This window comes from Bison bison, unplaced genomic scaffold (genome assembly GCF_000754665.1).
Source record: "Bison bison bison isolate TAMUID 2011002044 unplaced genomic scaffold, Bison_UMD1.0 scf7180017864499, whole genome shotgun sequence".
Lineage (NCBI taxonomy): Eukaryota > Metazoa > Chordata > Mammalia > Artiodactyla > Bovidae > Bison > Bison bison.
This window is the reverse complement of record NW_011495058.1, coordinates 6,494,124-6,504,312: the sequence shown is the minus strand read 5'-3', so window position 1 is coordinate 6,504,312 and position 10,189 is coordinate 6,494,124. Positions and strand designations below refer to the sequence as shown.

The 10,189-nt window shown below is 43.4% G+C and overlaps 1 protein-coding gene across 3 annotated transcripts in view; it reads right to left on the bottom strand.

The window, feature by feature from the left end:
• The window catches only part of GLI3 (GLI family zinc finger 3), a 321,249-nt gene that overhangs the window by 254,796 nt on the left and 56,264 nt on the right, over nucleotides 1-10,189 (bottom strand). The window lies entirely within an intron of this gene.

The window sequence follows — 10,189 nt, the reverse complement described above, 5'->3', positions numbered from 1 at the left end:
TGGGACTGGATGCCATGATCTTCGTTTTCTGAATGTTGAGCTTTAAGCCAACTTTTTCACTCTCCTCTTTCACTTTCTCAAGAGGCTTTTTAGTTCCTCTTCACTTTCTGCCATAAGGGTGGTGTCATCTGCATATCTGAGGTTATTGATATTTCTCCTGGCAATCTTGATTCCAGCTTGTGCTTCTTCCAGCCCAGCGTTTCTCATGGTGTACTCTGCATAGAAGTTAAATAAGCAGGGTGACCATATACAGCCTTGATATACTCCTTTTCCTATTTGGAACCAGTCTGTTGTTCCATGTCCAGTTCTAACTGTTGCTTCCTGACCTGCTTACAGGTTTCTCAAGAGACAGGTCAAGTGGTCTGGTATTCCCATCTCTTGAAGAATTTTCCACAGTTTATTGTGATCCACACAGCCAAAGGCTTTGGCATAGTCAATAAAGCAGAAATAGATGTTTTTCTGGAACTCTTGCTTTTTTGATGATCCAGTGGATGTTGGCAATTTGATCTCTGGTTCCTCTACCTTTTCTAAAACCAGCTTGAACATCTGGAAGTTCACAGTTCACATATTGCTGAAGCCTGGCTTGGAGAATTTTGAGCATTACTTTACTAGCGTGTGAAAGGAGTGCAATTGTGTGGTAGTCCTATGCTATGCTATGCTATGTTAAATCACTTCAGTCGTGTCCGACTCTGTGTGACCCCATAGACAGCAGCCCACCAGGCTCCCCCATCCCTGGGATTCTCCAGGCAAGAACACTGGAGTGGGTTACCATTTCCTTCTCCAATGCACGAAAGTGGAAAGTGAAAGTGAAGTCGCTCAGTCATATCCAACTCTTAGCGACCCCATGGATTGCAGCCTAACAGGCTCCTCCGTCCATGGGATTTTCCAAGCAAAAGTATTGGAGTGGGGTGCCATTGCCTTCTCCGTGGTAGTCCTATATATCCTACTAAACAAAATCAAGCTGGAAAACTCAGCCACAGACCCAACTTTTCAGGAACTGAGGGTTCCGTGTACTGACTGAGCCAGAAAAAAATAAGACTATCATCTTCAGATACTGGGACTTCAGAGTGGTCCTTTTAGATGGGGTAGTCTTTTTTTTTCATGTTTAAGCATATCTATAGGTTTCTCTAAAAATTTTTACTCTCCTGAGCATTGCAATTTACAATGTAACTCCAAGATTCCAAAACAATCCTAAGATTCTAAGGCTTAAAGCAGTGCTGTCCAATACAACTTTCTATAATGATGGAAAATTTCCGTATCTGTTCTGTCCAATATGGTAGCAATGTGGGTACTAAGCACTTCAAATATGACTCATGTGACTGAGGGACGTTTATTTAATTTGATTTCACCTTAATTTATTTAAATTTGCTTTTTAACTTTTATTTCATATTGAAGTACAATTGATTTACAATGGTTTGCTACAGCAAAGCAATTAGGTGATACATATACATATATTAATAAATCTGTTTTTTTCAGGTTCTTTTCCTTTATAGGTTATTATATTGAGTAGAGTTCCCTGTGCTATACAGTGAGCCCTCATTGTTTATCTAATTTACATAGTGTGAATATGCTAATCTCAAACTTGTTGGTAACCATAAATTTGTTTTCCATGTATGAGTCTGTTTCTGTTTTGTAAATGAGTTCATTTGTATCATATTTTTAGATTCCACATATAAATGATACCGTATGACACTTGTCTTTCTATGTTTAACTTATTTCAGTTCAGTTCAGTTCAGTTCAGTTGCTCGGTCATGTCCGACTCTTTGCGATCCCATGAATCGCAGCACGCCAGGCCTCCCTGTCCATCACCAACTCCCGGAGTTCACCCAGACTCACATCCATCGAGTCAGTGATGCCATTCAGACATCTCATCCTCTGTCGTCCCCTTCTCCTCCTGTCCCCAATCCCTCCCAGATTCAGGGTCTTTTCCAATGAGTCAACTCTTCGCATGAGGTGGCCAAAGTACTGGAGTTTCAGCTTTAGCATCATTCCTTCCAGAGAAATCCCAGGGCTGATCTCCTTCAGAACAGACTGGTTGGATCTCCTTGCAGTCCAAGGGACTCTCAAGAGTCTTCTCCAACACCACAGTTCAAAAGCATCAATTCTTCAGTGCTCAGCCTTCTTCACAGTCCAACTCTCACATCCATACATGACCACAGGAAAAACCATAGCCTTGACTAGACGGACCTTTGTTGGCAAAGTAACGTCTCTGCTTTTGAATATGCTATCTAGGTTGGTCATAACTTTCCTTCCAAGGAGTAAGAGTCTTTTAATTTCACGGCTACAGTCACCATCTGCAGTGATGTTGGAGCCAAAAAAAATAAAGTCTGACACTGTTTCCACTGTTTCCCCATCTATTTCCCATGAAGTGATGGGACTGGATGCCATGATCTTAGTTTTCTGAATGTTGAGCTTTAAGCCAACTTTTTCGCTCTCCTTTTTCACTTTCATCAAGAGGCTTTTTAGTTCCTCTTCACTTTCTGCCATAAGGGTGGTGTCATCTGCATATCTGAGGTTATTGATATTTCTCCCGCAATCTTGATTCCAGCTTGTGCTTCTTCCAGCCCAGCGTTTCTCATGGTGTACTCTGCATAGAAGTTAAATAAACAGGGTGACAATATACAGCCTTGACGTACTCCTTTTCCTATTTGGAACCAGTCTGTTGTTCCATGTCCAGTTCTAACTGTTGCTTCCTGACCTGCATACAAATTTCTCAAGAGGCAGATCAGGTGGTCTGGTATTCCCATCTCTTGAAGAATTTTCCACAGTTTATTGTGATCCACACAGTCAAAGGCTTTGGCATAGTCAATAAAGCAGAAATAGATGCTTTTCTGGAACTCTCTTGCTTTTCCCATGATCCAGCGGATGTTGGCAATTTGATCTCTGGTTCCTCTGCATTTTCTAAAACCAGCTTGAACATCTGGAAGTTCACGGTTCACATATTGCTGAAGCCTGGCTTAGAGAATTTTGAGCATTACTTTACTAGCGTGTGAGATGAGTGCAATTGTGAGGTAGTTTGAGCATTCTTTGACATTGCCTTTCTTTGGGATTGGAATGAAAACTGACCTTTTGCAGTCCTGTGGCCACTGCTGAGTTTTCCAAATTTGCTGGCATATTGAGTGCAGCACTTTCACAGCATCATCTTTCAGGATTTGAAAGAGCTCAACTGGAATTCCATCACCTCCACTAGCTTTGTTTGTAGTGATGCTTTCTAAGGCCCACTTGACTTCACATTCCAGGATGTCTGGCTCTAGGTCAGTGATCACACCATCATGATTATCTGAGTTATGAAGATCTTTTTTGTACAGTTCTTCTATGTATTCTTGCCACCTCTTCTTATCTTCTGCTTCTGTTAGGTCCATACCATTTCTGTCCTTTGTCGAGCCCACCTTTGTATGAAATGTTCCCTTGGTACCTCTAATTTTCTTGAAGAGATCTCTAGTCTTTCCCATTCTGTTGTTTTCCTCTATTTCTTTGCATTGATTGCTGAAGAAGGCTTTCTCATCTCTTCTTGTTATTCTTTGGAACTCTGCATTCAGATGCTTATATCTTTCCTTTCCTCCTTTGCTTTTCGCTTCTCTTCTTTTCACAGCTATTTGTAAGGCCTCCCCAGACAGCGCCCAAATATAGCTAATGGCTATTATGCTAGACAGCAGTTTTAGACAGAATAATGAAAGTGAGAGTGAAACCAAGTAGTACTTCTCCTTTTTTTCTGCCACAATACTCCTTCAAACAGCCCTCTAAACCTTGCTTTAAAAAAATTAATCCCAGTCAAATCATGCTTTTCCCCAAAAAAGCCAAACCATTTTTCTCAACACAGTCGTCAAGAGCACCTTAAAGTTTCACTTCCTATCAGCCAAGGTCATTACCAATTTTCTGACTTTCAATGGAAGATAAGTCCTCACAGCAGAATGGAAAAAGTATTCTCATTCTTGTCAAGAAATAATTAAAAAAAAAAAATCTTGACAGACTCCCAAGGGTATATATCCTAAATTAAATATTAGCTTCATCATCCTTTGGGGGTTAAAGACTGCTGAGTGAGTGATGCTGATCTCTAACTGCCCTCACCACGTGCTGGCAAACAGCACCATGGCAGGAGCCCCAGGTGGAGGGCTCCTGTGCAGTGGACTGGTCTTTGTGGGAGTGAGGGAACTGGCACGACCTTCTCTCAGCCCAATCCATCCCGGAGCAAGGATTTAGAACAAGCAAGCTTTAGAAAATGAATGGTTTCTGGAGACAGCAGGGAGGAATCCATGTCCCTTACAGATAAATTAGATTTCTTTCTAGGTCACTAGCAGACCTGTGACAACCCAGACTTCTCCCCCCACCCTCCAGGTCCCCCAGATAAAGATCATAGATGTCACACTCTCTTACACCCACATTTACCAAATGCAGCCACATCCATCCAACTCCAGAGCAAAATCACCTAGAACAGGTTCCCAAATGGCCTCCCAATTCAACCCTTGCCCCACATATTAACCAGGTGGTCTTTCCAGAACAAAGGGGTCAGGCACACAGAATTCTAAGCCTGACTTCCTCAGTTTGGGTCCCCAGTTCGGCCACTCACTTTAGGCAAGTCATTTATCCTGTGTGCTCGGTTTCTTCAACTGCAAAATAGGGTAAACAGCTGTACTTACTTGATAAGGCTGCTGTGAGGACTGAATGAGTTACTCATATGAAAGACACAGGACTGGCAGGTGCTAAACACTTTCAGATAAGTGCCTCTTTCAAGAAAATTCCCTGCTACTTACAAACCTTCTAATAATTCCCATCATGCTTAGAATACAAACTCCTTGCCTTGACCCCATTTAATTCCACTCCTCCATGCTCTTACCATCCTGTTTCTGTCCTGGAACTCACCGGGGTTCCTGATGGGGCCTTTGCCATGCCATCCCCTGAGCCTGCAATGCTCTTATCCCACGTCTCCCTGTGGCCGTGCCTTTTCACTCACCATCTCAGCCCTTTCCTGACAATCAGAGCGCCTGGACCACTTGGTACCCTCATGTTCCTTGTGCAGACTATCTCCTGACTAGAAGGCAGGCTTGCTTCTCAAGTTCAGCGGACACAGAACAGTGCCTGGTTTCCAGAAGTGGCAAGTGAACACTGTGGCTGATGACTTGCTTTCATGAATGAATGAGCTAATGAACAAAGGAATATAACCATAATGCATACGTAGTGGACACCAAAATGCCCAACCTGCATCTCCCTTCCTTGAATGACCCAGCTGCTGTCAGCCAACACCCTTCAGCTCAGCCTGTGCAGGGGCTGATTGCCTGAGCCGTAAGAGCTGACTTGCTCCAGGCTGCCTTGGTTCCCAGAGCAGCCCTCACCTGATAACTCATCTACGCAGGACTATGAAAGCCTGGCCATCTCGGCCCAACTCAGGACAACTCTTAGGGCCCATTCCAGTTGCAGACTTCCTGTGGGGTCAGCTGAAGCTGGTGTTGGGTAGGCACTGCATTTCAACATCTCTCTGAATCCACTTCTGCTCCTTGTCTCCCAGCCTCCGTATGTACCATCTCAAGCATACGGTGTAGTAAATACCCTGCACGAGAAACTCATCACACAGGCTGCCTCTCAGGACACATAACTTGCAACACAGACTTCCCCATTAGGGTAGACACCGGCCCCATCCACTCACGCATGCAGGTATGCAGGCTGGGGAAGTCTGCATACCTGGCATCTTCTGCCCTCTTTTGCCTGGACTGATGGCTTTTATAACTATGGTGACCAGGGCTTCCCAGGTGGCACATGGTAAAGAATCCCCTGCAATGCAGGAGATGCAAGAGATGCAATTTTGACCCTTGGTTGGGAAGATCCCCAGGAGAAAGAAATGGCACCCCACTCCAGTTTTCTTGCCTGGAAAATTCCATGGAGAGAGGAGCCTAGTGGGCTACAGTCCATGCGGTGGCAAAAAGTCAGATACCACTGAGTAACTGAGCATGCGTGCACACACCTGGGGCTCAGGCCCACCTTTCTGTGACCATGCTGACCCAGGAGATACTTCAGACCACATTCTCCTGGGGCCTTCAGAATCCACACCTATTGAAATGTCCAGAACAGGCAAATTTAGAGCCAGAAAGTAGATCATAGTAAGTCCCCAACATAGGAAACTTCAAGTTGCAAATCAAAGATGTGAACATGGGTTCGCATGAACAATCACGTAAGTTAGTTCACGTGTCTGGTGTACATGGTCATGTGCGTGCATCCTCTACAAGCGGCTGTGCTTTTGTATAACTCACTGTACAGCACTGTAGAGAGCACAGCCATACAGTATCATTGTTTCAAGCCCAGGTTATCCAGAAGCAAGCAGAAAAGCAGTGGTGATGGAGCTGGTACTGCTGAGATGCGTCAGGCGATCATGATGTAAACAAAAAAGAGAAAATAATCAGGAGTGAGGCGAAAAGATGGTAGACATCCCTTGTTTCTATACTGTATTATTTGTGTGAAAAGTATTATAAACTTGTTATAGTACAGGACTATGTGGCCAATTGTGTTAGTTGGGTACTTAGGCTAACTTTATCGGATTCAACGAACAAACTGCACTTTTGAACAAACTCTCAGAGTGGACTCACTCGTATCAGGGGACTTTCAGTAGCAGTGTTTAGGGCTGTGGGAGGGACAGGGGAAGGAATGATAGCTAAAGGGTTCAGGATTTATATTTGAGCTGATAAAAATGATTGCGAGGTGACTGTGGTGATGGGTGCACATTTCTTGGAATATACTAAAAACCATTAAATTGAACACTTCAAACTGATGGACTGTACATGTGTGAATTCCCTCAACAGAACTTTTGAAAAATTTAAACTTGCATGTACAGCATGATAACTATAGTTAATAATTTTATTTTGTACGTTTGAAAGTTGCTTGGATTTTAAAAGTTCTCATCACAAGAAAACAGCAATGGGACCCCACTCCAGTACTCTTGCCTGGACAATCCATGGACGGAGGAGCCTGGTAGGCTGCAGTCCATGGGGTCTCTAAGAGTTGGACATGACTAAGCGACTTTACTTTCACTTTTTACTTTCATGCGTTGAAGAAAGAAATGGCAACCCACTCTAGTGTTCTTGCCTGGAGAATCCCAGGGACGGGGAAGCCTGGTGGGCTGCCATCTATGAGGTTGCACAGAGTCAGACACGACTGAAGCAACTTAGCAGCAGCAGCACAAGAAAACAATGGATAACTATATGTGGTGATGGATGTAACTAGACGTACTGTGGTGATCATTTTGCAGTACATGCATATATTGAACCATTATGTTGTACACCTGAAACTAACACCATGTTATATATCAATTATATTTCAATAAAAAGGTGGGGGTAAAAGAAGAAAAAAACATACAAGTGGCATTCTCTCTATAACTCAGCCATGTGTTGTTTGTTTTCTCAGACATGGGAAGTCATCTCAAAAGCTGCGTCCACCCCCACCCACCCCCGGTGTTTTCTTATTCCCCATCACTCCTCTATGCTGTCCTGCTTCCTTTTCCAGCATCCATTCCGAGAGGATTCAAAAATATGCTCGGAAGCCTTTCAAGTGGCAGTTTGGATCGCACGCTCCAAGCCATGTTTTTCTAATAATGATGGCAAGATGTTCCGAGATGTTTTGGGTGCAGTTCTCAGATGCTACAGAGGAGCTTTAGCTTCTGTCTGCAGCGCTAAGGAAGCACGAATACCCAAGTGCTTTCTGCGTGCCATTTAGAGGCGCCCAGATGTGCTCCAGCTTCCCTTGTGCAACCCGATGCTGTACAGATGTGCTGCTCCAGGGCACATGTGCATGGTCCTCTATACCCATTAGCGGTCCTCTTCAGCCTACAATAACCCTCCTCTTTGAGGACTATTAGTGTCAAGGACGAAGAACTGCGATTATAAAACAAAACACAAAACATACTGGCAGCAGTATTTAAGACCTGATTTCTTGTGTTGACCATCACAGCCTCGCAGACCCTGGAGTACCAACCTCCCCTTGCTGTCAGGAAACACAGTGCCCAGCGCCTTTCTGGACAACAATAGCCATTTCAGCAATAGCTGGCTGGTGACGAGAGTGTAGATGTGGCCTGATGGGAGCAGGGACTGAGAATTTAGCCTCACTGTCACCATACGTTAAGCAAATGATCACACAAGCCCAAGAACACCATCAGCAATCCCAGATATGAAATTCCACCTTAAAACGGGGTTCGGCACATCAGAACCAAATAGTGTCCTTATAAGCCACTGCTTGATGCTACAGAAGCCAGGGTTCGAAACAGAAAATGATCAGATCTTAGCTTCTCTCATCACCCGCCGAAGACTCCTTTCAATTAAATAACTGATTCTTCTCTCTTCCATCTCTCCAGAGCACTTTTTGTTTTTTGGCCTCACCATATGGTATGTGGGAATCTTAGTTCCCCAATGAGGGATTGAACCTGTGCCCCCTGCATTGGAAACGCAGAGTCCTAACCCTGGAACACCAGGAAAGTCCTTCCCAAAGTCCTTTTAAAACCTCTCAACCATAATATCCACTGCATGCATGGTATTGTAACAGAATTTGTATGTATTCTGTTTCACCCAAAGTTTGAATTTCTTAAAACCTGCCCTCTCTGTCTTGGTCAGCATCCCTCACGACCAGCACAGCACCTGGTTCAAGGCAGGTACTCCAGAGAGATTTACAGGAAAGATAAGGAAGCTCCTGACTTTACTGGAAAGGGGGGCCTGAAACATCCTCTGCCATTTCTAAAGCAATGTCACATGCAGAAAGCCCAGAAGAGAGAAAGCTGGGGAACGACATTACAACACAGAGAAAACTGCAGTGGGATGAGGACCACGCAACTCGGGGACCCCACTTCTGGCCCATCCATGTGACCATGCTACAGGATGTGAAACTGTGTAACCATCAGAAGCCCCACGACATTCACAAGTGAATCTACGTGGTTTAGTGAGCCTAGACAACACTATCTTTAAAAATAACACATCCTACAAAGAGGTGCCACCTATTAGGTATAAAATAAGATATGAGGATATATTATACAACATGGGGAATATAGCAAATATTTCTTAATAACAGTAAATGGACCTTTAAAAACTGTGAATCACTATATTGTACACCTATAATTTATATGATATTGTACAGCAACTCTACTTTAGTAAAAAAAAATAACTTATCTTACACATAAGCACCTGAATCTTCAGTTAGTTCAAACAGACTTGACTTCTGGTTCTGTACCACATACTCACCATATGGTATGTGGGAATCTTAGTTCCCCAACGAGGGATTGAACCTGTGCCCCCTGCACTGGAAACAGATATAATTAAAAAGGATATAATTTTAAAACCCAACATATGTGCTTCCCATGACCTCTATGTTTTAGGATTAAGTAAAACGATAGCTAAAGAGAGCTTTTATTTTATTTATTTACTTTTGGTGGCTTGGCTTGTGGAATCTTAGCTCCTCGACCAGGGATCAAACCCAGGCTCACAGCAGTAAAAGTTGTAACCGGTGGACTGCCAGGGAATTCTCTAAAGAGAGCTTTTCAATGTTTTGTGCTATCTAGAATAAAATTACTAAGTAGCGTTAAAGGTTAGCAATAAAATTATAAGGATATAATTTTCCTCCTAAGCAAACCCACAATATATTTCGTTTTTTAAATGTTACAGTGAAATTTGACATGTAGGATATGGCTATTTAACATTTGTATTAATAAGGAAGAAGAAATCAAGAACAAGCTTATCCAGTTTATCCCTGATGATGACACGAACATAAAGTAAAAGGATCAGTTCGGTCATTCATCATTCTTATGGCTGCTGGCTAGGATTTGTACTTTTCTAACCAGATTGACATTACTTTCTTTTAACTGAATACCAAAAAAAATGAAGGCAATTGTACTGGACTGAAGCGTGTCTCCTCCCAAATTCAGATCCACAGGGAACTCCAGAATATGACCTCAGTTGCAAACAGAATCAATGCAGATATAATTAGATAGGGTCATGATAAATTAAAGCGGTCCCGAAATCCAAACAGTACCCTTCTCAGAAGGCCAGCGGTCACAGAGACACAACACACGGACATGGAGAGAGACAGACAGAGCCATGCGAAGATGGAGATGGACTGAACTGACGTGTCTGCAAGCTAAGGAGTGCCAAAGACAGCCAGCACCCACCAGCAGCTACAAGAAGCAAGCAGGGAAGGATTCTTCTCTAGAGCCTTCAGAGGAAGC